Genomic DNA, 24895 nt, shown 5'->3' with positions numbered 1-24895 from the left:
AGGGCCCTGTGTGCGAAGTGCCGTACTGCCCGCGGTACTGCCCTTGGGCCCCTTGTGAGTTTGGGTATTGATTCTAAAAACGCCCCCCTGCTACACTGCCTTCCTTTGGTTGTGGAAATTGTGCCTTTTGGGTATGGTTGTTGTTACAATACCCTACCCCTGTCTGGGCCGGGTCATAGTGACCCCGGCCAGCGTTACGAGTTGATTCCCCCCTGTCTGTGTGGGTCAGAGTGACCCCGGCAGCGTTAGCAAGGTTTATGTTGTAACCCTCCTACCACTGTCTGGTCTGGGTCAGAGTGACCCTGGCCCTGTGTTACGAGTTGTTCCCCTGTGTCTGGGCCGGGTCAGAGTGACCCTGGCACCACTTGTCCACAAGAACTCAGTGCAAGACCTCGTTGCAATCACACAGGGAGGCCAGCCAAGCGTACCGGATGGGCCGAAGGGTCCGAAGGAGCAGACAGGGCCGACCGCGCGCCTCGTCCGTTCGCTTGTCTCGTCCCATTCACGTGGCCACTGTAAGGCCGCCGTAGAGAGGCTACTAATATTGTCAGGAAGAAGAAGAAGAAGAAGAAGGAAGAAGAAGGAAGAAGAAGAAGAAGACGAGGACAACGACGAGGAGGAATACGACCCCGCCGAGCGTGAGCCCTCCGCCTACGACTGTAAGCCGGCCGTACAGAGGCTACTAATATTGTCAGGAAGAAGAAGAAGAAGAAGAAGAAGAAGAAGAAGAAGCAGAAGAAGATGAGGACTATGATGAGGACGATGATGAGGAGGAATACGACCCCGCCGAGTGCGAGCCCTCCGCCTACGACGCCTCGCAGTCCTTGTTTGAGCGCGGCCCAGGTCCTGGAACAGATATCCTCCAGTGTCGACCAAGAAGACGAGGAAGACTACTTGGAATCCGAAGAGGAGGACGTTTCGGAAGATGAAGACGGTGAGGAATACAACCCCGAGCGTGATGCGGACGACTACGACGACGACTCGGCCTCACGGTCGTGCTCCTCTTCGGAGGAAGAGCGAGAGGGAGACACGGCCGCTGCCCGAGAGCGAGACACAGAGCCAGACAGAGAGCGAGAGCGAGACAGAGAGCCAGATCGAGACAGAGCCAGAGAGCCAGAGCGAGACAGAGAGGACGCGGCGGCAGCCGCCCGAGCCCAAAGGGAGACGTTGCTGTCAAAGAACGGCAAAATCAAATGGTCCTCCGTGGCCTATCGCGGCCCGGACCGGCCCCGCGCCATCCGCCGCCCCGGCTCCGTCGTGACGCGGGCCCCACGGCCTACGCCGCGTCGCGAGCGCTCGACATCGAGTCCGCCTTCCGGCTGTTTGTCACACCGGCGATAGAAAGGATCATTGTGGACATGACAAATCTGCAGGGGGTGAGAAAATACGGCGACGGCTGGCGACCCATGGACTCCACCGACCTGCGCGCCTACGTAGGGCTGCTGATCCTAGCCGGCGTCTACAGGTCCCGAGGCGAGGCCGCGGCCAGCCTGTGGGACGCCGAGAGCGGCAGGACCGTGTTCCGCGCCACCATGCCGCTCAAGGTGTTTCACAAGTACTCGAGGCTGCTGCGATTCGACGACCGCCAGTCGAGACCCGCCAGACTCGCCACCGACAGACTGGCGGCCATAAGAGAGGTATGGGACCTGTGGGAGGAGCGGCTGCCGGCCCTCTACAACCCGGGGCCCGACGTGACGGTGGACGAACAACTGGTCCCGTTCAGAGGTACCGTCTATGTATCTGTGTATGTGCGTGTAGCATAGAGAGGTAGCACTAGTAGCGTGGGCAGTAGTAGCAATCCGCAGTAGCGGCGGCGGCTCCGTGCTTCTACACCTGCATCGCTTGCTGTTTGGGGTTTTAGGCTGGGTTTCTGTACAGCACTTTGAGATATCAGCTGATGTACGAAGGGCTATATAAATAAATTTGATTTGATTTGATTTGTGTAACATAAACGCAGTGCCCCCGCTTTAACGATGACGCTGCTAATCTCCTCTCCCTCCCTTCTCCCCACCGAAAGGACGCTGTCCTTTCCGACAGTACATTCCCAGCAATCCGGCCAAATACGGCATCAAGTCGTGGGTGGCCTGCGACGCCAAGTCCAGCTACGCTTGGAAGATGCAAGTCTACACCGGCAAGGCGGCCGGCGGAGGCCCCGAGAAGAACCAGGGCGCCCGCGTCGTCCTCGATCTGACCGAGGGACTGCCGGGCGGTCACAACGTCACGTGTGACAATTTCTTCACCTCCTACGAACTGGGCCAGCGGCTCCTCGAGAGGAACCTCACCATGGTGGGCACGGTGAGAAAGAACAAGGCCGAGCTCCCGCCCGCGCTGCTCCAGTCAAAGGGCAGACAGGTCCTGTCCTCCAGGTTCGCCTTCACGCCCACCGCCACTCTAGTGTCCTACCTGGCAAAGAGAAATAAGAACGTGCTACTTCTGAGCACGCTGCACGCGGAGCCCGACGTTAGCGATCGCCGCGACCGAAAGCCGGCCCTCATCCTAGACTACAACTGCAACAAGGGCGGCGTGGACAACCTAGACAAGGTGGTCGGGACCTACAGCTGCAGACGGCCCCTGGTCATCTTCCACAACATCCTCGACATGTCCTCCTACAACGCCTTTGTCATATGGCGAGAGATCAAGCCCGACTGGATGCCTGGGAAGCGGAACAAGAGGAGGGTGTTCCTGGAGCAGCTCGGAAAGGCACTCGTGAAGCCCTTGATACAAAGAAGGCAGTGTCTCCCCCGCACCCAAGCCGCGTCCGCACTTGTCAAAGTCCTACAGAGTGCCACCGCCGAGGCTCGTCCGCCAGCCCGGGAGCAAGCCGCTGGCCCGGCCGCCGCCGCCCCAGCCGCCCCGCCGGTGGCGAGTAAGAGGAAGAGGTGTCAGCTCTGCCCACCCAAGAAGGACACCAAGACCTACACCGCGTGCTGCAGGTGTAAGAAATACATCTGCAAAGGCTGTTCACACGCATACTGTCAAACTTGTGCCCACTGGGCCTTTAGCCAAGACGGGACAGGGTGACCCGGGGGGACACTGTGTGCTAGGCATAATAGGAGGACAACGGGAGGGTTAATAGCAATGGTCACTGAGTCTGTACATAGTCAAATATTTCCTTAAGTTTGGGTCAGTCACAGTGGTCAGGTATTCTGCCACTGTGTACTCTCTGTTTAGGGCCAAATAGCATTTTAGTTTGCTCTGCTTTTTTGTTAATTCTTTCCAATGTGTCAAGTAATTATCTTTTTGTTTTCTCATGATTTGTTAGGGTCTAATTGTGTTGCTGTCCTCGGGCTCTGTGGGTTGTGTTTGTGTTTGTGAACAAGAGCCCCAGGACGAGCTTGCTTAGGGGGCTCTTTTCCAGGTTCATTTCTCTATAGGTGATGACTTTGTTATGGAAGGTTTTGGAATCGCTTCCTTTTAGGTGGTTGTAGAATTTACCGGCTCTTATCTGGATTTTGATAATTAGTGGGTATCGGCCTAATTCTTCTATGCATGCCTTATTTGGTGTTTTACATTGTACACAGAGGATATTTTTGTAGAATTCTGCATGCAGAGTCTCAATTTGGTGTTTGTCCCATTTTGAGAATGCTTGGTTGGTGAGCGGACCCAAGACCTCACATGCATAAAGTGCAATGGGTTCTATAACTGATTCAAGTATTTTCTTCCAGAACCTAATTGGTATGTTGAATTTTATGTTCCTTTTGATGGCATAGAAGACCCTTCTTGCCTTGTCTCTCAGATCGTTCACAGCTTTGTGGAAGTTACCTGTGGCGCTGATGTTTAGGCCAAGTTATGCATAGTTTTTTGTGTGCTCTAGGGCAATGGTGTCTAGATGGAATTTGTATTCGTGGTCCTGGCAACTGGACCTTTTTTGGAACACCATTATATTTTGTTTTGCTGAGTTTTATTGTCATGGCCCCGATCTGACAGAATCTGTGCAGAAGATCTACAGTAGGTGCTGCTGTAGGCCTTCCTTGGTTGGGGATAGAAACACCAGATTATCAGCAAACAGTAGACACTTGACTTCAGATTGTAGTAAGATGAGGCCGTGTGCTGCAGACTGTTCTAGTGCCCTCGCAAATTCTTGATATATATGTTGAAGAGGGTGAGGCTTAAGCTGCATCCCTGTCTAACCCCCAGCCCTTGGGAAAGAAATGTTTGTGTTGTTTTGCCAATTTTAACCCGCACACTTGTTGTTTGTGTACATGGATTTTATTATGTTGTATGTTTTTCCCCCAACACCACGTTCCTTCAATTTGTATAGCAGGCCCTCATGCCAAATTGAATCAAAAGCTTTTTTGAAATCAACAAAGCATGAGAAGACTTTGCCTTTGTTTTGGTTTGTTTGTTTGTCAGTTAGGGTGTGCAGGGTGAATACGTGGTCTGTCGTACAGTAATTTGGTAAACAGCCAATTTGACATTTTCTCAGTCCATTGTTTTCACTGAGGAAACGTATGAGTCTGCTGTTAATGATAATGCAGAGGATTTTCCTAAGGTTGCTGTTGACGCATATCCCACAGTAGTTATTGGGGTCATATTTGTCTCCACTTTTATGGATTGGGGTGATCAGTCCAGAACTGAGATTGATGTTAAACAGTTTAAGTATGTCAATTGGAATATGTGGTCTGTGTATGTTATCATTTCATTCATCATACCATCAACCCCACAGGCCTTTTTGGGTTAGAGGGGTTGTATTCAATGTAATTGGAGAATCCAATAGAGTGTGATTTTGCTGTGATCTGATAGGGGTGTTAGTGGACTGACTGTGAACACTAAGAGAAAGGGGATACCTACTCAGTTGTAAAACTGAATGTATTCAACTGAATATCTTCAATATTTAACCCAACCCATCTGAATCAGAGAGGTGGGGGGCACCCAAAATTGACATCCATATCTTCAGCGCCCAGGGAACAGAACAACCGAATTTTACCTAGTCATCTCAGGGATTTGATCCAACAACCTTTTGGTTACTGGCCCAACATTTTAACCACTAGGCTACCTAGAAACTCTGGGTTGAGGTCACTGATTAAATAGTCTACAGTACTACTGCCAAGAGATGAGCTATAGGTGTACCTACCATAGGAGTCCCCTCGAAGCCTACCATTGACTATGTACCGTATATACCCAGCGTCCGACAGAGCTGCAGAAGTTGTGACCTGTTTTTGTTGGTTATGTTGTCGAAGTTGCGTTTAGAGGGGAATATGGGGGAGGGAATGTTGTCACCTCCAGGTAGGTGTTTGTCCCCCTGTGTGCTGAGCGTGTCTGGTTCTTGTCCAGTTCTGGCATTTAGGTCGTCACAGACTAGTACATGTCCCTGAGTCTGGAAATTGTTGATCTCCCCCTCTAGGATGTAGAAGCTGTCATCGTTAAAGTATGGGGATTCTATTGGGGGGACACAGGAGGAGATCTTTTCTCTGTTGAGATCATTTCCTTATTAATTTCTAGCCAGATGTAAAATGTTCCTGTTTTGTCTAATTTAATAGAGTGGGTTAGGTCTGCTCTATACCTAATTAGTATACCCACTGAATCTCTTCTCTGTTGCTCTGCTCACAGCCTTGGCATATGTCCAGCTGTCATGTTGAGGTCCTTGCTCCAGGGGCGGGGTAGCATGGGGTGGGCAGAAGTGGTATAGGTCTGATATGGGTGGCCTATATAGAGTGTGGCCAGGGTTTGCTTGTGGTGGTCTTCGCTGGTTGGGGTGTCATGCTGTGGTCTGGGTGTAGGTCCTCTTGGCTTGGGTTCTCTCGGTGCAGGTCCTTCGAGAGGGGTCTTGCAGGTCTGGGAGGGTGTCTTGCTGGTCTGGGCGGGGTGTCCGTTGCTCTGTTGCTCTTGTGTGAGGGGCTCGGGCTATGGTTGAGGGTAACGTCCTTCAGGGTCCTGGAAAAAGTTGGGATTGCTGCCTTATAGAGGTGGACCTGGTTGTAAAGGCTGTGCAAGTCCAGGGTGGAGTGGTGGGCCAGGTATACATTAGGTTTTGAGGCACAGTCTCGCGGAATGCTTGCATTCACCCGCTGTATGGTGGCAGGGTGAAAGTATTTTTGTGGTAGCAGGGTAGAGATAACCACTTGTGCGTTGGGGAAAGTGGAAGAAGCTTTTTTCAGTCACTCGCTTGAGTGCCGTTGCCACCCTCTCCTGCTGGGCCCTCAGGTCATTTGTGCCCATGTGAATTATGATGTGGCTGGGGGACCCTAGTCTGTCCTCTGACAACAGCTCCAGGGCATGCATAGTGTTTGTGCACCAGAGTTTAGCCACTTTGTGTTTGGGAAAAAGTTTATCCTCTTGAATGTATTTGCCATTTGGGTCAATGAGAAGCACAATCTCTGGATTTTGTGTGTCCTCAGTGGATGTGGGGGGGGGGTCGTCAGGAGGGGCTATCGGGGGAGCTGACACGGGGGCTGTTAGGAGGGGTGGGGTCTGTTGGGTTGGTGGGTCCTGTGTTGTCTGTCACATTGTGGTGTTGAGGTTGTGGTCCGGGTCTGAGGTGGGCTGGTCGGCTGGCTTCTCTGGGGGAGTGTCCTGCTCTCTGTCACACCTCAGCTTTCTGACCTCGTCCTTCAGTGACACGTGTGCCTCTTTAAGTTCTCTCACCTCAGTCGGTAGAGCAGCCAGCTCTCTCAGACAGCCGTCCATCTCCACCTTCTGCCCCCCGGGTCTTGTTGGGGGGGTTGTTGTTCTGGTCTGTTTTGTGTGTTTTTTCTGTCTGGATTGTGTGGACCAGCTCTCTGAGCTCCACCATGTCTCTCTCCAGCTCTGTGAATGTATCCCTCTCAATGATGGAGGAGCAGTGCAGTTGTGGGACCTGGGTGTGATCAGTGCTGGGTTGTGGGGGTGACTATTCTCTCTTTCACTCGCTCTTTCTCTCTGAAATTCAAATTCAGATTTTATCCTAAGCGACTTGCGGTCATGCGTCATGCGTGTATACATTGTAGTGGTCCCGGGAATTTAACCCACTATCCTGGTGTTGCAAGTGCCATGCTCTACCAACTGATCTACAGAGGACCAAAGCAGTATGGCGGTAGAGCATTTCAGTAAATACAATACAATGCAATGAGGATAATGAAATACAGTTCATTTCAGTAGTAATAATAATAATGTATACAGGTACAACACTCACTCACTCACACACCCACCTCCTGCTTTACTGTCTGTTCACTTGGATGAGAAACCAGGCTGCTGGGTGGATGTTATCACCCCCTTGTCCCTGGGCTGTCACCTGGACCAGGGAGCATGGAGCATGGCCTGGTTAGAGGAGAGGGGAAAGGGGAGAGAGAAGGGTCTTGGGGGGCTGGCAGGCAGTGCCGCCAGTCAGTCTGCCTGGTCTGATGTGTGTGTGTGTTCTGTTTTGGATCAGGAAGCATGGAGAGTGGATAGAGGAAAAAGGACAGGGAAGAGGGGACTGGAGTCGAGGGGTGGCCACCAGTCTGTCTGCCTGGCATGGTCTGGTCTCCCTCCACTGGGCCCACTGATAGCATGGTGAGAGGACAGGGGAGAGATGAGAGGGTGGAGGTGGGCTCTCCTCCTCCTCCTGAAACAGTTGGCATTGCCCCGTCAATCTGCCTGGCCTGGGGCTGGTCTGGGCCTGCCTACTCTGGTCTCCCTCACCTGGGCCAGAAACAGAGAGAGAGACAGGCTGAGAACAGGGCAGAACAGGCCATACCTCTCGTCTCTCATCTCCCCAGGCTCACCGCTCACAACACACGCCAGCTCCCCCTCCCTCCTTCCCTCCATCCCTTGCCCCCTCTCACTCACTCCTTCCCTCCATCCCTTGCCCCCACTCCTTCCCTCCATCCCTTGCCTCCTCTCACTCACTCCTTCCCTCCATCCCTTGCCCCCACTCCTTCCCTCCATCCCTTGCCCCCCTCTCCTTCCCTCCATCCCTTGCCCCCCCACTCCTTCCCTCCATCCCTTGCCCCCTCTCACTCACTCCTTCCCTCCATCCCTTGCCCCCACTCCTTCCCTCCATCCCTTGCCCCCTCTCCTTCCCTCCATCCCTTTCCCCCCTCTCCTTCCCTCCATCCCTTGCCCCCTCTCCCGCACTGCCTCCACTTCGCCCAGCTCACCCTGTATCTCAGGTCTCCCTCGCTCATCCCCTGTCACCCGTTCTTCACCCCTTATTCTCTCTCTCTCTCTCCCTCTTTCTCCTCTCCCTCACCACCTCTCATCTCTCCCTCGCCCTCTCCCTGACGTCTCTCACCCTGTGCGCAATTTTCTCCTCGCTCCTTTTTACTCAAATCTATCTGTTTCATCTTCTTTGTATTGGTTATCTCTTACCACCACATTATTTTTATGGTGCTGTGTAAGAGCCTATGTGCACTGGCGTTTTTGTTGGGAACAGAGAGATAGATGGTTAGACTACTTATTTATTATCCGGGCAGTTGTTTGCCATCAGTTTTTTTTTTTTACGGAGGTGTGAATACTTAGTTCACTTATTCTGTGACTCTCAGACTCCAGGATTAAAAGCTTTTAGGCGAAGGTTCACTGACTGCTGTGCTGATTGCTATTCCTTTACCAGTTTGGGGGTCAGAAAGGTTCAATTTCCAAATACCTCAAAACTCCATGAGGATTCCAGCTATGCAGCCTGACTAGTCGTGCGCGGTTTCCAAGGTTACACGGGTAGTGCCGTTTCATTGAAAGCGTGCCATTTAGAGAGGAGTGTTAGCGCGTCACCTTTCATATGTACAATGACGTGTGTGTGTGTGTGTGTGTGTGTGTGTGTGTGTGTGTGTGTGTGTGCGTGCGTGCATGTTTTTCAGTGCCTTCGGGAAATATTCCGTATTCAGACCCCTTGACTTTTCCCACATTTTGTTACAGCCTTATTCTAAAATGAATAATAATACAAATACAATCCTCAGCTCTACACACACTACCCCATAACGACAAAGCCAGGTTTTGAGACATTTTTGCAAATGTATTAAAATTAAAAAACAGAAATACCTTATTTTACAGCTCAGAGACAGGATTGTTTCAGGGCACAGATCTGGGGAAGGGTACCAAAACATTTCTGCAGCATCGAAAGTCCCCAAGAACACAGTGGCCTCCATCATTCTTAAATGGAAGAAGTTTGGAACCACCAGGACTCTTCCTAGAGCTGGCCACTGGGCCAAACTGAGTAACCGGGGGAGAAGGGCCTTGGTCAGGGAGGTGACCAAGTACCTGATGGTCACTCTGAAAGAGCTCTAGAGTTCCTCTGTGGAGATGGGAGAACCTTCCAGAAGGATAACCATCTCTGCAGGTCTCCACCAATCACGCCTTTATGGTAGAGTGGCCAGATGGAAGCCACTCCTCATTGAAAGGTACTGGACAGCCCGCTTGGAGTTTGCCAAAAGGCACCTAAAGACTCAGACCATGAGAAACAAAATTCTCTCGTCTGAAACCAAGATTGAACACTTGAATGCCAAGCGTCACATCTGGAGGAAACCTGGCACCATGCCTACGGTGAAGCATGGTGGTGGCAGCATCATGCTGTGGGGATGTACAGAGAGATCCTTGTAGGAAATCTGGCACCATCCCTACGGTGAAGCATGGTGGTGGCAGCATCATGCTGTGGGGATGTACAGAGAGATCCTTGTAGGAAACCTGGCACCATCCCTACGATGAAGCATGGTGGTGGCAGCATCATGCTGTGGGGATGTACAGAGAGATCCTTGAAGGAAACCTGCTCCAGAGCGTTCAGGACCTCAGACTGGGGAGAAGGTTCACCTTCCAACAAGACAATGACCCTAAGCACACAGCCAAGACAATGCAGGATTGGCTTCGGGACAAGTCTCTGAATGTCCTTGAGTGGCCCAGCCAGAGCCCGGACTGATCGAACATCTCTGAAGAGACCTGAAAATATCTGTGCAGCAACGCTCCCTATCCAAACTGACAGCGCTTGAGAGGATCTGCAGAGAATGGGACACACTCCCCAAATACAGGTGTGCCAAGTTTGTGGCGTCATACCCAAGAAGACTAAAGGCTGTAATTGCTGTCTAAGTGCTTTAGGGTGTGAATACTTATGTAAATATGATATTACATTTTTTTTAAATATTTTTTATAAATTAGCAGCAATTTCGAAGAAAAACAGTTTTTGCTTTGTTATTATGGGGTATTGTGTGTAGATTTAGAGGCTGTAACGTAACCTTAATGTGAAAGAAGTCAAGGGGTCTGAATACTTTCCGAATGCATTGTATGTTCCCTCACGTCTCAGGGAGCGTCGTAAGGAGAGGGGGCAGGTGGTGAGAGAGCTGGCCTCCCGGTGAGGACGGAGAGAAAGATGAAAAGGAGGAGGAGGAAAGGAGAAAACCCATTTCCCTCCTGCTGTCACAAACACACACTTACTTCAACATCGCCTCCTGTTTCTAGATAAATCACAACCATGCAGCCTTGTTTTCCTTCAGCTGCTGTTAAAGATAGCCACCCAACTACCGCAACCAAATACTACAGCCAGCCAACCCAGTTAGCCAGTCACTCTTATGTAAATTAAGTGATATGTGTTGTGTTGTGTATTGTGTGAGGGCAAAACGGCTGCTACTGGGGCTCCCCGGTGTGTATGTGTGTGTTAGGGTCAGCATCCTCTTTAGTGTAAGCAGTTGTAGACCAGTGTTTGTCTCTGACACTGGATAATGAACAGGTTGGCTGATTTTCTCTACACAGCATTGATCGCACGAAGCCCAGTAAATGAAAAAAGGCACTCTAGTGGAAAGTAATGCAAGCACACACACACACACACACACACACACACACACACACACACACACACACACACACACACACACACACACACACACACACACACACACACACACACACACAGCTGTGCTCACTGGACCAGAGATGATTTTATTGGTGACAGTATGCAGCATATAGAGCAGGCCTCTCACCCAGCAGGCTATTTCCCCCTGCACTGTGTGCTACCGCAGAAGTGTGTGTGTGTGTTCCCTCTCCCCTATGCTGTATGTTACTGCAGAAACCACTTGGAACTCTTCCATATCCCCTGTGTGTCTTCAGCTGTGACCTCTCAGATCCGAGGATAACCACTTCTTCAGAACAAAGACAACATCATGCAAAATACCAAACTGAATATCTCACCCATGGCCTATGTACACTTACATTTCTGTGTGAACGGTTCTTTTAATAGTCTGGTCAACAGATCTGTTTGTGCTGTCTTGCTAACTCCTATGGTCATTGTTACGCCAGGCATCATGGCACCAACAGATCTGGGACTAGGCCATTCTTTGACTGTTTCTCGTACTGTTCTGTGAAGCTGTCGATATTGTAACTGCCAGGTTCATTCCATTACCATATGAATGTCAGATATTGACACATACTGTATGCCCATATTTTTGGCAAGTCACTCAATAAAGCCTGTCGCCTCATGTATCAATATTGCGTAGAAGCTAGTCTAAAATAGTACTTACGAACTGAATTTAGAATGTTCGTATGCATGTAAAAGTGTGATTTATCAAACAAACCTACGAGCGTCATATGCACACCGGTAGGAAATAACCATTGATGAAAACCAATTGTTCTCAGCTTCAGTGCTCGTGCACGACCTTTGCCATTTGCATTTTTTGAAACACCCCTAATTTACCATATATGGTCAAAATCATCCCTTTAAAGCCTGTGGGGAATTTCCAACGCCGTACCATGAAATACAACCGCTCAACCCAAAAAGCTACCAAAAAAAGACTTTCCCGAGACAGAAATAGAAGGTGCTAGAGTCAAAAATGCTGTACAACCAAAAGGTTTTATTTGGCTCAGTTGTGGCTTGACCCGTAAAAAAATTAAAGAAACATAGCTACAAAGAGAGGACCATTAGGATAACTCAAGTTGCTTTAGCAATGACAAATCTACTCCAAATGAGTAGGCAACACTCACCAATAAGCCATCCATCCTCACCGGCCCCCTCCTGTCGGCGGCATAAGCCAGCGTTGCCGTTCGGCAGAATGAACCTGCCTGGCCACCTCGCCACCACATTCAGCAGCGTCACATAACCCGTCACCTGCACATTAAGAGTGGCAACCTTTTCTGTTCACATAGTTGAGATCGTTTTTTGGGGGGGAGGGTTCTTGTATGACGATGTGGGTGCCGTCTATGGCTTCGTTCGTAGTTTGGGGAACATATTGCGGGCGTCATGGCAAAGGAACCCCTCTTGACTTCAACCTGTTGTGCGATGGTGTACTGACACGGTACGTGCTACTGTTCGTTTTTGACGATGATTTGCATCCGAAACGTTGGCTCTTCTGAGGGCTGTGAGATGCTGACCGACGGTGGATGGCACCTGGATGTGCACTGGAATGGCATGTGTTTGCCTTTTTAAGGCAGGTCTGGTCAAATCTGGTAACACTTGACACGGTCATAACCGTGCCATATACAGCTGACATAATGTGTCAAAACCTGTTATAAGATGGTCATAGCACTGTCATGACACATATATTTACACCTGTTGTGACACTGACACCTAGTTATGTCAGCTTTCATTACATTACGACATGGTTATGACTGTGTCGTGCCATGTTATGACACTGGGTGTCAAAGAAAAGTGTTCCCCAAAAATCAGATGAAACGGGTTTTGTGAAACGATATCTGATCAGCCAGTCTGTAAAGATGCACTCTCTGCAAAATGCAGATCTCTCATTCGATTTCCCATTATAGTACTATTGTTGTTACTATTGTGACAAATGCACTGATGTGGTCAAATGATATTATATAGTTAGATATGTTGCACGAATTCACAATGGAAATTACAATGAAATCGAAAAAATTCTGTAATTATTTTCCACGTATATTTTCCCCCATTCTACGCTTGACAAGCAGTCCCTTTATTCCACCACTTGGCACTTGTGCGTACGCATGTTCACGTCGGTGCGTACATTTACCCACACTCTCAGGCAAACGTGGAAATGATCCCAGGCCTGGTTTACGCACAGATATGTGCCCACGCACGATTCAGAACTGGAAAGCCAATAATGTTGTTGTGTTGATTAGCCAAGGCAGGGATCCCTAATCTGAGTGAGTTGGCAATGATACTGCTTGTGTTACAGATTCATTATTATTATGTTTTCTAATAATATTATCTTGTCCAATTGAGAGGGTTGCCGGAGTTAACATAAAAGCTACAGACCAATTCACAGTACGCGTAACGAGCACATAACTTGCAAGCAATCATTTCAGACATCAAGTGACATCTAATAACTTAATCTTATTGACATATGAGTTAGTACCACTTTTTTGATTTGAGTTCTGCTGACCGTTGGAGATGTTTGAGGAGCCACGTCCCCAGGTCTTTAATGCGTTAGGCAGTTACTTTTCTTTCTTACAGTGTATAGCAAATTTGCCTATATCTAAATGCTACAAAAAACAAACAAACAGTAACTGGTTTGCTTTCCGGTTAGAAGGACTCCAGTCCTTGTTAACCAGTCTGTTTGAGTGGAACAGAGAAATAGGATACAGGACAATACAGGCCCTTAACCTGAGTGGTTAGTCTGCTGGCTGTGGGTGGTAAATCTTTCCTATTCAAAAGGATCTGCGTCTTATTTTGTGTTTTACTGCCTGCGCCCTCTCCCTCTCCGTCTCTCGCTCTTTATTTCTCTCTGTCTGTCTCTCGCTCTCTCCCTCTTCCTCTCCCTCCCTCCCTCTCTCTCCACTGAGGCATGTTAACGCTCCATCTCTGACAGTGAGCCTCATAGCACCATGGAAACCAATCAGACCATTCTTTGTGCGTGCGTGCGCATGTGTGTTCACAATTTGTGTGTGCACGTGTATGCTTCTCTCTGTGTGTGTGGAGGCAGGGACAGAAGTCTTCTTTAGATTTAAAAAGCTCTTAGGGAGGTCGTGGCCATCCCAACGGGTCTCTTTCTGTAATTCATGTAAATTCCCTTAAGAACTCTGCCTCATTGTCTAACCAATTGTCCATGTTCTGAACCACAGCCCTGTGTCATAAATGCCACCATGTAACTGTGTCACTCTAATGCTGACGTTCCCAAAGACAGTTACAGAAAATGACAGAATTTTGGATGACGTTATTGGTCAGCCAAATGACTGCATTCACAATAATATAACTGGTCGAAATAAAAAATTAAAATTAAAATTGAAATGATGTATATAGAATCATAATAATAATTCTCGTCTCCTCCGCTCCTGGCAGCATGTGCTGCAGGGAAGGGTCACAGAGTATGTGAGGATGGATGCAATCTAGAGCCATAATCATTACGCTTAAATCTATGTCAAACATTTCTGCACATCTAACATAACTCTTGAGCTCTCTGTATCCTCCTGACTGGCGGTTCTTCATTTATTCTTTACTAAAGATGCTTCTCCTTACAAAAAAAACATTCCAGTTTTGAAACTGGAGTAAAAGTGCAGTAACTGCAGTCGACTGTGGTATTTTGGACTCAGTAATTGTAGAATAACTGTACTGCAGTTGAACTGTAGTTACAATGCACTCTAACTGCAGTTACATTGCAAAAATTACTGCAGTTTAAAAAAAAACTTATTTTGGACACAGTATTTGCAGCATACTGCAGTTATACTGCACTCCGACTGCAATCTTTTTTTCGTAAGGGCCACATCAAATCTGGGTAAAAGATTGAAAGGACGTTCTCGCTTGCTTTTCTAAAGTCAACCAACCTTGCCAGCAGGCATGTTAGCTATGATAGCTACTCTAACTTGATTGATAGCCTGAAATTGCTTCTTGGTAGCTATTTATGAGGCTGGGAGGGGACCTATCTGGACTAGCTCAAGACAACATCATAAAATGACTCGTTGGCTAGTAGTATTACAGAGAAACAACAAAAGAAACCGGACAAATCTGCCGCTGTGCCCCCTATGGGCATGGAGCCTGTGCCGCGTTGCCAAGGCGACTGAAGACAACGACACCTGTTTCAGCAAGGAGCAACAAAGTTTCGTCACTTGGTAGAGTTCATGTGACTGTCGAGTCCATATTACAGCAGAAACAGACTCAACTGCACAAAGCCTGGCCGCCCCATCTTCAGTCAAGCTGCTCTTTCCCCAAACATGTTCAAATCATATTAATAACGATAATTATCATTGATACTATGTAAATGGTTATGACGGTCATTTCTATTTCCATGGCTGTCTTCATCCATAACAGTATCATGTGGTGATACGGTAACTGTGCCAGCCCTAAATGAATGTTACTATTGTCATGGGAGGGAATGTTGTCGACAGAGTTGAAGTTAGCCACCACTGCAGTTATTGTGGTGGGGGCCAGTTAAAGTTAACATGTGTTAGATTTATAAGACAAAAGGATTACAACCTGGGATGCACTGCCATGTACATTTTGTATCACTTATGTTAATTCAATAATTGATAGGAAAGGCAAAAAAAACAACTAACAAGTGCTGTACGAGGAAAGTTATTTTTGAAATACAATTACATTATACGGATATTTTACGACACTGGTTGTTTGTACAACGTGAACAAACAATGCAACAAGCGTCGGAAATCAGTTTGAAGAACCAACGATCCATATAAAACGTTAAATCATTCGCTCAATACTCGTCTTTTTCACTCTTTGAAGTATTTCAACAAGCTCCCCCCATCCTGCCCTAATAGCTTCGAGAGGACCCTCCCCCTATTATCCTACTGAGCCAATAATATTTCACTCCCATTCAGACATCTATATAGAGAGAACCCCAAAAGAGACCTCTCCTCTATCCCACATACACACACGCAGACACGCACACACTGACCCCCCACCACACACACACACACGCGCGCGTGCGCACACACACACACACACACACACACGCACAGACACAGACACGCGCACACACACACACGCACACGCACGCGCACACACTCTACCCCCCACACACACCATTCCTGTTACTACGACTCCAGCCATCCATTGCATGACTGAACTTTGTTCTGTTAAAAGTTGCCATTTAAATATGCTGCAGTTGCCACTGAAATATTGTTCTTCCATTGCTTCTGTGACAAAGCCGAAGGAGGGTGCCCACGGCAACACAGTGTGAGTCTCAGGGAGCCAATGGGCCATCAGGGATCTCCTAGTGTCTGTCCTCAACAGAGTCAGTGTGCAGACATAATGCCTATTAGACCTGCTCGATCATGCCGCATATACTCAGTGAAATATGGGCCCCTTTTTATTAATTTCATAGTGTAATTCATACCTCAATCGTATTTCTGAAAGATGTCCGGAGATTCCGGACACAGGAATGAATGAATAATGTGTTTCTTTATAAAACATTCTTAGCTAAAGGGATGCCATGCAGAGAAGTTACATGCTGTGAAAATACAGGGGACTGTAGGGCCTATGCCAATGCAAGTATGTTAAAACTGTTACATTCCAAGACAATTAATCGGTTTTGCATCTTTTGCCAGTCAGTGAAGCGATGGAATCATATAGGCAATCCTACTGCAGTATGAAGCTACTTGAAATGTGACAGAAAATGTGGGGCTCATCCCAAATGGCATATACAGTGCCTTGCAAAAGTATTCGGCACCCTTGAACTTTGCGACCTTTTGCCACATTTCAGGCTTCAAACATAAAGATATAAAACTGTATTTTTTTGTGAAGAATCAACAACAAGTGGGACACAATCATGAAGTGGAACGACATTTATTGGATATTTCAAACTTTTTTAACAAATCAAAAACTGAAAAATTGGGCGTGCAAAATTATTCAGCCCCCTTAAGTTAATACTTTGTAGCGCCACCTTTTGCTACGATTACAGCTGTAAGTCGCTTGGGGTATGTCTCTATCAGTTTTGCACATCGAGAGACTGAGATTTTTCCCATTCCTCCTTGCAAAACAGCTCGAGCTCAGTGAGGTTGGATGGAGAGCATTTGTAAACAGCAGTTTTCAGTTCTTTCCACAGATTCTCGATTGGATTCAGGTCTGGACTTTGACTTGGCCATTCTAACTCCTGGATATGTTTATTTTTGAACCATTCCATTGTAGATTTTGCTTTATGTTTTGGATCATTGTCTTGTTGGAAGACAAATCTCCGTCCCAGTCTCAGGTCTTTTGCAGACTCCATCAGGTTTTTGTTCCAGAATTGTCCTGTATTTGGCTCCATCCATCTTCCCATCAATTTTAACCATCTTCCCTGTCCCTGCTGAAGAAAAGCAGGCCCAAACCATGATGCTGCCACCACCATGTTTGACAGTGGGGATGGTGTGTTCAGGGTGATGAGCTGTGTTGCTTTTACGCCAAACATAACGTTTTGCATTGTTGCCAAAAAGTTCAATTTTGGTTTCATCTGACCAGAGCACCTTCTTCCACATGTTTGGTGTGTCTCCCAGGTGGCTTTTGGCAAACTTTAAACAACACTTTTTATGGATATCTTTAAGAAATGTCTTTCTTCTTGCCACTCTTCCATAAAGGCCAGATTTGTGCAATATACAACTGATTGTTGTCCTATGGACAGAGTCTCCCACCTCAGCTGTAGATCTCTGCAGTTCATCCAGAGTGATCATGGGCCTCTTGGCTGCATCTCTGATCAGTCTTCTCCTTGCATGAGCTGAAAGTTTAGAGGGACGGCCAGGTCTTGGTAGATTTGCAGTGGTCTGATACTCCTTCCATTTCAATATTATCGCTTGCACAGTGCTCCTTGGGATGTTTAAAGCTTGGGAAATCTTTTTGTATCCAAATCCGGCTTTAAACTTCTTCACAACAGTATCTCGGACCTGCCTGGTGTGTTCCTTGTTCTTCATGATGCTCTCTGCGCTTTTAACGGACCTCTGAGACTATCACAGTGCAGGTGCATTTATACGGAGACTTGATTACACACAGGTGGATTGTATTTATCATCATTAGTCATTTAGGTCAACATTGGATCATTCAGAGATCCTCACTGAACTTCTGGAGAGAGTTTGCTGCACTGAAAGTAAAGGGGCTGAATAATTTTGCACGCCCAATTTTTCAGTTTTTGATTTGTTAAAAAAGTTTGAAATATCCAATAAATGTCGTTCCACTTCATGATTGTGTCCCACTTGTTGTTGATTCTTCACAAAAAAATACAGTTTTATATCTTTGTTTGAAGCCTGAAATGTGGCAAATGGTCGCAAAGTTCAAGGGGGCCGAATACTTTAGCAAGGCACTGTATATATATATACACAGTATAATGGGTCCTGGACTTTCTGACGGGCCGCCCCCAGGTGGTGAAGGTAGGAAACAACATCTCCACTTCGCTGATTCTAAACACTGGGGCCCCACAAGGGTGTGTGCTCAGCCCTATCCTGTACTCCCTGTTCACTCACGACTGCGTGGTCATGCACGTCTCCAACTCAATCATCAGGTTTGCAGACGACACAACAGCAGTACCAACAACGACGAGACAGCCTACAGGGAGGAGGTGAAGGCACTCGGAGTGTGGTGTCAGGAAAACAACCTCTCACTCAACGTCAACAAAACAAAGGAGATGATTGTGGACTTCAGGAAACAGCAGAGGGATCACCCCCTATCCACATCGAAGGGACATCAGTGGAGAAGGTGGAAAGTTTTAAGTTCCTGGGCGTACACATGACAGACAAACTGAAATGGTCCACCCACACAGACAGTGTGGTGAAGAAGCCTCACTCAGGAGGCTGAAGAAATTTGCCTTGTCACCCAAAACCCTGACAAACTTTTACAGATGCACAATCGAGAGCTTCCTGTCGGGCTGTATCACCGCCTGGTACGGCAACTGCTCCGCCCATAATCGTAAGGCTCTCCAGAGGGTGGTGCGGTATGCACAACGCATCACCGGGGGCAACCTACCTGCCCTCCAGGACACTTACAGCACCCAATGTCACAGAAAGGCCAAAAATATCATCAAGGACAACAACCACCCGAGCCACTGCCTGTTGACACCGCTATCATCCAGAAGACGAGGTCAGTACAGGTGCATCAAAGCTGGGACCGAGAGATTTAGAAACAGCTTCTATTTCAAGGCCATCAGACTGCTAAACAGCAATCACTAACTCAGAGAGGCTGCTGTCTACATTGAGACCCAATCACTGGACACTTTAATAAATGGATCACTAGTCACTTTAAACAATGCCACTTTAATAATTTCTACATATCTTACATTACTCGTATCACGTGTATATACTGTATCTACTGCACCTTGCCTATGCCGCTCGGCCATCGCTCATCCATATATTTATATGTACATATACTCATTCACCCCTTTAGATTTGTGTGTATTAGGTAGTTGTTGGGGAATTGTTAGATTACTTGTTAGATTTGTGTGTATTAGGTAGTTGTTGGGGAATTGTTAGATTACTTGTTAGATTTGTGTGTATTAGGTAGTTGTTGGGGAATTGTTAGATTACTTGTTAGATATTACTGCACTGTTGGAACTAGAAGCACAAGCATTTCGCTACACTCACATTAACATCTGCTAACCATGTGTATGTGACCAATAACATTGGATTGGATTTGATTTAGTGCCCTACTTTTGACCAGTGCCCTACTTTTGACCATTTGGCATGCGTCCATGGTATACTGCAGATAGCTCTACATTCCGAATGCAGGGCATTGGTTTCGGCCATTGAGGCGATGAAAAAGACAGTAGGTTAATGGTTCTATGGGAATATGGTGGAAATGATATGCTGCTAGCAATAACATGCAACAGTGACCAGGTAATGAAGCCATTGGCCATGCTCCCTCAATAGAGACGTGGATTCCCCCCGGCTAGCCACTTTCTTCTATCCAGGCAATATAGCTGTCTCAGAAACAACCTAGAGCACTAAGCTAGGATGAAAGCGCGCGCGAGAGAGAGAGAGATCCACTATCCAGGCAATATAGCTGTCTCACAGCCCAATGTATAACACTGAGCTATAGGAACAACAACGGAGGGAGGGAGAGAGAGAGAGAGAGAGAGAGAGACAGAAAATAGAGGGAATAATCACAGAGTTGTGAGAGAAAAAACAAAGTTAAATGTGCCGCTTGTTCACTTCAGCCCAGACCCCAAACTCCTTGTACCTGGCTGACAGACAATGACTTTGAGGCAGATTACGTTACATTTTCGCTGCTTTTGTGAAGGGAGGAGTATTATTCTGGGTTGGGGAGGACATAGGATAGTGACTCTGTCAAAGGGAGGACTCCCTGCCATTGTTGCCTACTGCAACCATAGCTAACGGACGTCAAAAAGGCTTTTTCAAACCTATTCTTTGAAACGGCGGCAACAATACCGGGAGGGAGGAGTGGGCAATAAAAAGACGTTCATCTAAACCAGCTAGATCAGATGTCATCGGATGGGCCTACTGTTGAGTTGAGGTGCCTTGAGGCATTTCGCTTTTTCTGTTGTTGAATTCGCAGAGGTGCTTTTACAGTGTGTTACAGCAACAGTGGGCTATTTGATGAAGCCGATGACCCCCCCCCCCCCCCCTCTCTGAAGACTGTCTTCAGGTTGGTCAAGTGTTTTCGGTTCTGAACAAACAGGGTAAAAACGCAAACGGACAACGGGACAAAGTTCAAACCAAATGTTTCCAACCCGCTGGGTGCCTCATCTGCCTCGCACTTTTTTTGCACACGATCTAACAATCCTGTGTGTGGCAGGACGAAAGGAGGGGCACGACGTCTTGGAACTGCTTATCTGTTTCCCAATGTTGCTGTTGTGCTGTTGTTTTTCCGCTGGCGATTCGCCTCGGAGCGGCTCCTCTTTATTCCCGTCACCGCGATGTGTATCCGTGACTTCCTGTTCAGCTCACTTAACAGACCCTGTTCCCCCTTTCTCTCACAGTAGCTTTCCATTCACACAGCTCCTATTCCACTTTCATTGAGCCCCCAACATGTACTGTACACGTGTTGTACATCAAACGCAGTCAACGTACGTTCTAATAGAGACACGGGGATATGTATATTTCAAGTTAGAACCCAACAATGGGAAGGAATGGTTTAGTTTTTCTTGCCTCTGGGCTATTTTCTTTTATCTTGTTGGATGTACTGTTGCATGTGCTTTTTACAACTAGTCAGAACAGCGGGAGGGCGGTTGACAGAGCTGTCTGTTGGTGTGAGTTAGAACATGTTTGATATTCAGTGCACCATAACATTTTCATTGAATTGAATTTGTTTTGCGCGATATATTCCTGTTTTTTTCCCCTTCAAATTATGCAACGGGCATGTGTGTTGTTCCATCCCCCGGGAAAAAAATATATTTGGGCTGAAAAAACCCTGCCTCTGAGTGTATTCTGGCCGCGTTCATTTGATACCAGGAAATGTTTAACCCCTATTGTAGAGAGACAAAAGGTTGTCTTAATCCCACTGTGCGGGGAGAGAGGGAGGGAGGGTAGGTCAGGGGAGGGCCGGGGGGGGGAGGGCCGGGGGGGAGGGCCAGGGGGAGGTGGCTGTGTATGTGATACAGGCCCCCTCTCTCTCACTGTCACTCCAGTAGTGTACACAGCCACTGGGAATATAAAGACCTAACTTTGTTCTCTCACACACACACACACACCAGACACACACACACACGCACACACTGGGGAGATTTGTTCTTGCAGACAGAACCAGAGAGACAGGTAATGTAAACTCTTTTTAAAATCTTATTTTATTTAACTAGGCAAGTCAGTTAAGAACAAATTCTTATTTACAATGACGGCCTACCGGAGGAAGAGTGGGTTAACTGCCTTGTTCTGGGGCAGAACGACATATTTTTACCTTGTCAGCTCGGGGGATTCGATCTAGCAACCTTTCGGTTATGTCTCGGGTACTGGCCCGATGCTCTAACGTTGTTGCACATTGTGAACACTCATTTAGAGTTTGCCTGAGTACATTCTGTACACAATGAGTAAAGTCCATCTGTGGCTTAATGGTTTATTTTCTCTGAAGGCATTTCTCAGTCGGTGTCATGAATATTCTGCTGCATTCCCACAAGCAGCATATAGAAATGTCATGCTTTTTCTGCCAACTCATTATTATTATAATGACGGAGGTTTGTGAAGGGGAAACGCTCGGAGCCCTGGCTTATGGAGTCACGTTCCCCTAATGTAAATGCATTAATGGAAGTGTGGCGGATCTAATACTTTTTTTGTCTGCTGCTCCACGCTCTGCTATTCCCTCTCTCTCTCGTTGGAAACCCTGGAGTCTAGAATTAAACCCACCGACAGGATGAGGCTCCAACACACTGCAGTGCTGCAGACAGAAGCTCTCCTCTTCCCCCTCTCTCTCTCTCTCTCTCTCTCTCTCTCTCTTTCTCTCTCTCTCTCTCTCTTCTCTGTTGTCCCTGATATGAGACACAGCCTTGAGGAAAACTCTCATTAAGAACACTCTCATTAAGAAATGTGTGGCAGCTCCCTCTCTCTCTCTCTCTCTCTCTCGCTCTCTCTCTCTATGTCTGTCTCTATCTGCCTGTCTCTCATGCTCTGTCTCTCTCTTTGTCTCTCTCTGTCTCTCTTTGTCTCTCTCTGTCTCTCTCTCGCTCTCTCTCTCTCTAGCTCTGTCTGTCTCTCTCGCTCTGTCTCTCGCTCTGTCTCTCTCTGCCTCAGCTTATGGCACTACTCTAACAGCAGTGGACCATGCATTCTCAAGCTGTGGCTTTCTCACCTCACTTATCCAATCAACCCCATGTACTGTATGAGAGAGAGAGAGAGAGAGAGAGAGAGAGAGAGAGAGAGAGAGAGAGAGAGAGAGAGAGAGAGAGAGAGAGAGAGAGAGAGAGAGAGAGAGAGAGAGAGAGAGAGAGAGAGAGAGAGAGAGAGAGAGAGAGAGAGAGAGAGAGAGAGAGAGAGAGAGAGAGAGAGAGAGAGAGAGAGAGCGAGCACTGGTGTCATAGTTATTGCACTTCTGCAGGTGAACGCATGATGGTGGGAATATGGTAATGCGGTTCAGGAGTGATACAAAATCACAACAGAAGTCTTGAGAGTGAGCGGGGGGGGGGGGGGTGCTTTAGGCACATAACGTGTATGATAGAAAAGTGATGTTGTATAGTGCTCTTTAGTTTGCAGTGATTGCATACTGGTAGGATAATGGCAGAATGCTCATGCAGTTTTTGATGTTTGATTTAAAATTGGAACAGAGTCAGTATTTGGTGTGTTATTGAGTGGTTTTGGGCATGTGGCTTTCCATATATGTTGGCATAGTTATTGCTCTGCAGTGGGCAGTGTGATCGATGCCATGTGGTGAAGTGCAGTTCGCCAACGATTCATTCTTTTTGAACGGCTCTTTTTATTGACTCGAGAGTAAAAAAAAAGAAAATTAAATGTCAATTTGTTTTTCTGAGTGACCCGTTCATTTGAGTTGTTTGTTTAGTGCGGGCCACAATAAGTCCTACAGCAGGATTAATGCACGCTCCTCCAGCTCAGCGGCTCCAGAGACATACTCTGACAACCAACTGTTTGTTACATGCACGCAGAAAAAATGGATTATAAGCATAGGGGAAGAAAAATACATATTTGGAATTGATCATTGATCACATGGTGCAATAATGGCTGCAGTTAATTGATTATTGACTGTTAATGATGGACACAGATTTCTAGAACCGAAACATACGCACAGCCTTTGCTCGAAAAACTCAAATTTGAGAACAAATTGTTTGGGGGGGGCTGAAATTCGCTAACGACATTGTGCTTATCACCCTCACGGCAGTCAAGCAATGTACTTCGCCAGCAGTCGTCCACCGTCTGGTCAGGTTGCTTCAAATGTGGCCTATCGAGAAATAATCCTAGTTGTATGCCTAGCAATCAACGAATGTACATTTAAAGCACACCTTTACAAGTCTCAGTCACAAACGACAGCTCCAGTAAGCCCCCTAAGGTTAGAGACGTGTAGAATCAAGACTCTTTGGGGTTCCTTGTTCATTGTTCGCCGGTAGGGGGTTGCAAGCAGCGTGGCTTTCTGACACTTGATGAGGATCCATCAGAAACATGATAACAGTCACCCGTTCATTGTGACACTTTGACTTTTATTAGGAGTTTTATATAGCTCAGAGATTCAGTCAGATGTTGTCACATGACCGAAGGTAGGCCATTTGGTTCACACGAATCCATGATACTCTAGTCTTGATTTATAAATGGCAGGTTTGTGAGATTGTACCTAACCACAAATAGACCTCTGTGAAGGTATTTCATACAGCCGAGGAATATTTCAAAGCATGAATAGAAGGTTATGCTCTCACAGTAGGAGCTACTGTAGATGATTGTTTTGAGGTTGGCTGAAGATGTACTGCTTACTTTCCTATTACCGGTTATCTGGTGTGGTTGAACATAGCATGCGGCCGTATCGCCAGGTGGAGACGACGGGGCCCCTGCCGCTCTTATTTAGAACAGTTTCTCCGGTAATCGATACGCTTCTGCTGGAACTACATTTGGTCAGCTTCGTCGATCATTTGGGATATGGATACAAGTGGGTGTCTCGGTGTTTAACCTGACGCAGTTATTTGGAGAAAGGCCCTCGAGTCGGAGAATGACATTCAGCCGTGTAGCAAAGCACATTAGGCTGACAGCCAGCGAGAAAGAGACACAGGCACACAAGCACTACCGTTCGAATGTCCTTGTTTTTGAAAGAAAAACTAGTTTTTTTGTCCATTAATATAACATCAAATTGATCAGAAATACAGTGTAGACATTGTTAATGTTGTAAATGACTATTGTAGCTGGAAACAACAGATTTTTTAAATGGAATATCTACATAGGCGTACAGAGGCCCATTATCAGCAACCATCACTCCTGTGTTCCCATGGCACATTGTGTTAGCTAATCAAAGTTAACATTTTAAAAGGCTAATTGATCATTAGAAAAACATTTTGCAATTATGTTAGCACAGCTGAAAACTGTTGCTTTGATTAAAGAAGCAATAAAACTGGCCTTCTTTAGACTGGTTGAGTATCTGGAGCATCAGCATTTGTGGGTTCAATTACAGGCTCAAAATGGCCAGAAACAAAGAACTTTCTTCTGAAACTCATCAGCCTATTCTTGTTTTGAGAAATGAAGGCTATTCCATGCGAGAAATTGC

At 47.0% G+C, this 24895-nt stretch overlaps 1 protein-coding gene and 1 pseudogene across 11 annotated transcripts in view; both read left to right on the top strand.

The window, feature by feature from the left end:
* The window catches only part of LOC139406233 (piggyBac transposable element-derived protein 4-like), a 33347-nt pseudogene extending 30326 nt beyond the window's left edge, over window positions 1-3021 (top strand).
* The window catches only part of LOC139408501 (neuronal cell adhesion molecule-like), a 110420-nt gene that overhangs the window by 35321 nt on the left and 50204 nt on the right, over window positions 1-24895 (top strand). For 6 of the 11 annotated variants that reach the window (XM_071152552.1, XM_071152516.1, XM_071152499.1 and 3 more), the window contains exon 1: window positions 21355-21465. The exons of the other annotated variants lie outside the window; for them this stretch is intronic. The gene's annotated coding sequence lies outside the window, so the exon portion shown is untranslated. Of the gene's footprint in view, window positions 1-21354; window positions 21466-24895 lie in introns of those variants that run through there. 11 annotated transcript variants of the gene reach the window in all.

Source organism: Oncorhynchus clarkii, chromosome 1, assembly GCF_045791955.1.
Source record: "Oncorhynchus clarkii lewisi isolate Uvic-CL-2024 chromosome 1, UVic_Ocla_1.0, whole genome shotgun sequence".
Taxonomy (NCBI): Eukaryota; Metazoa; Chordata; class Actinopteri; order Salmoniformes; family Salmonidae; genus Oncorhynchus; species Oncorhynchus clarkii.
Note: the sequence above shows the minus strand (reverse complement) of the source record. Positions and strands in the feature narration are given on the sequence as shown.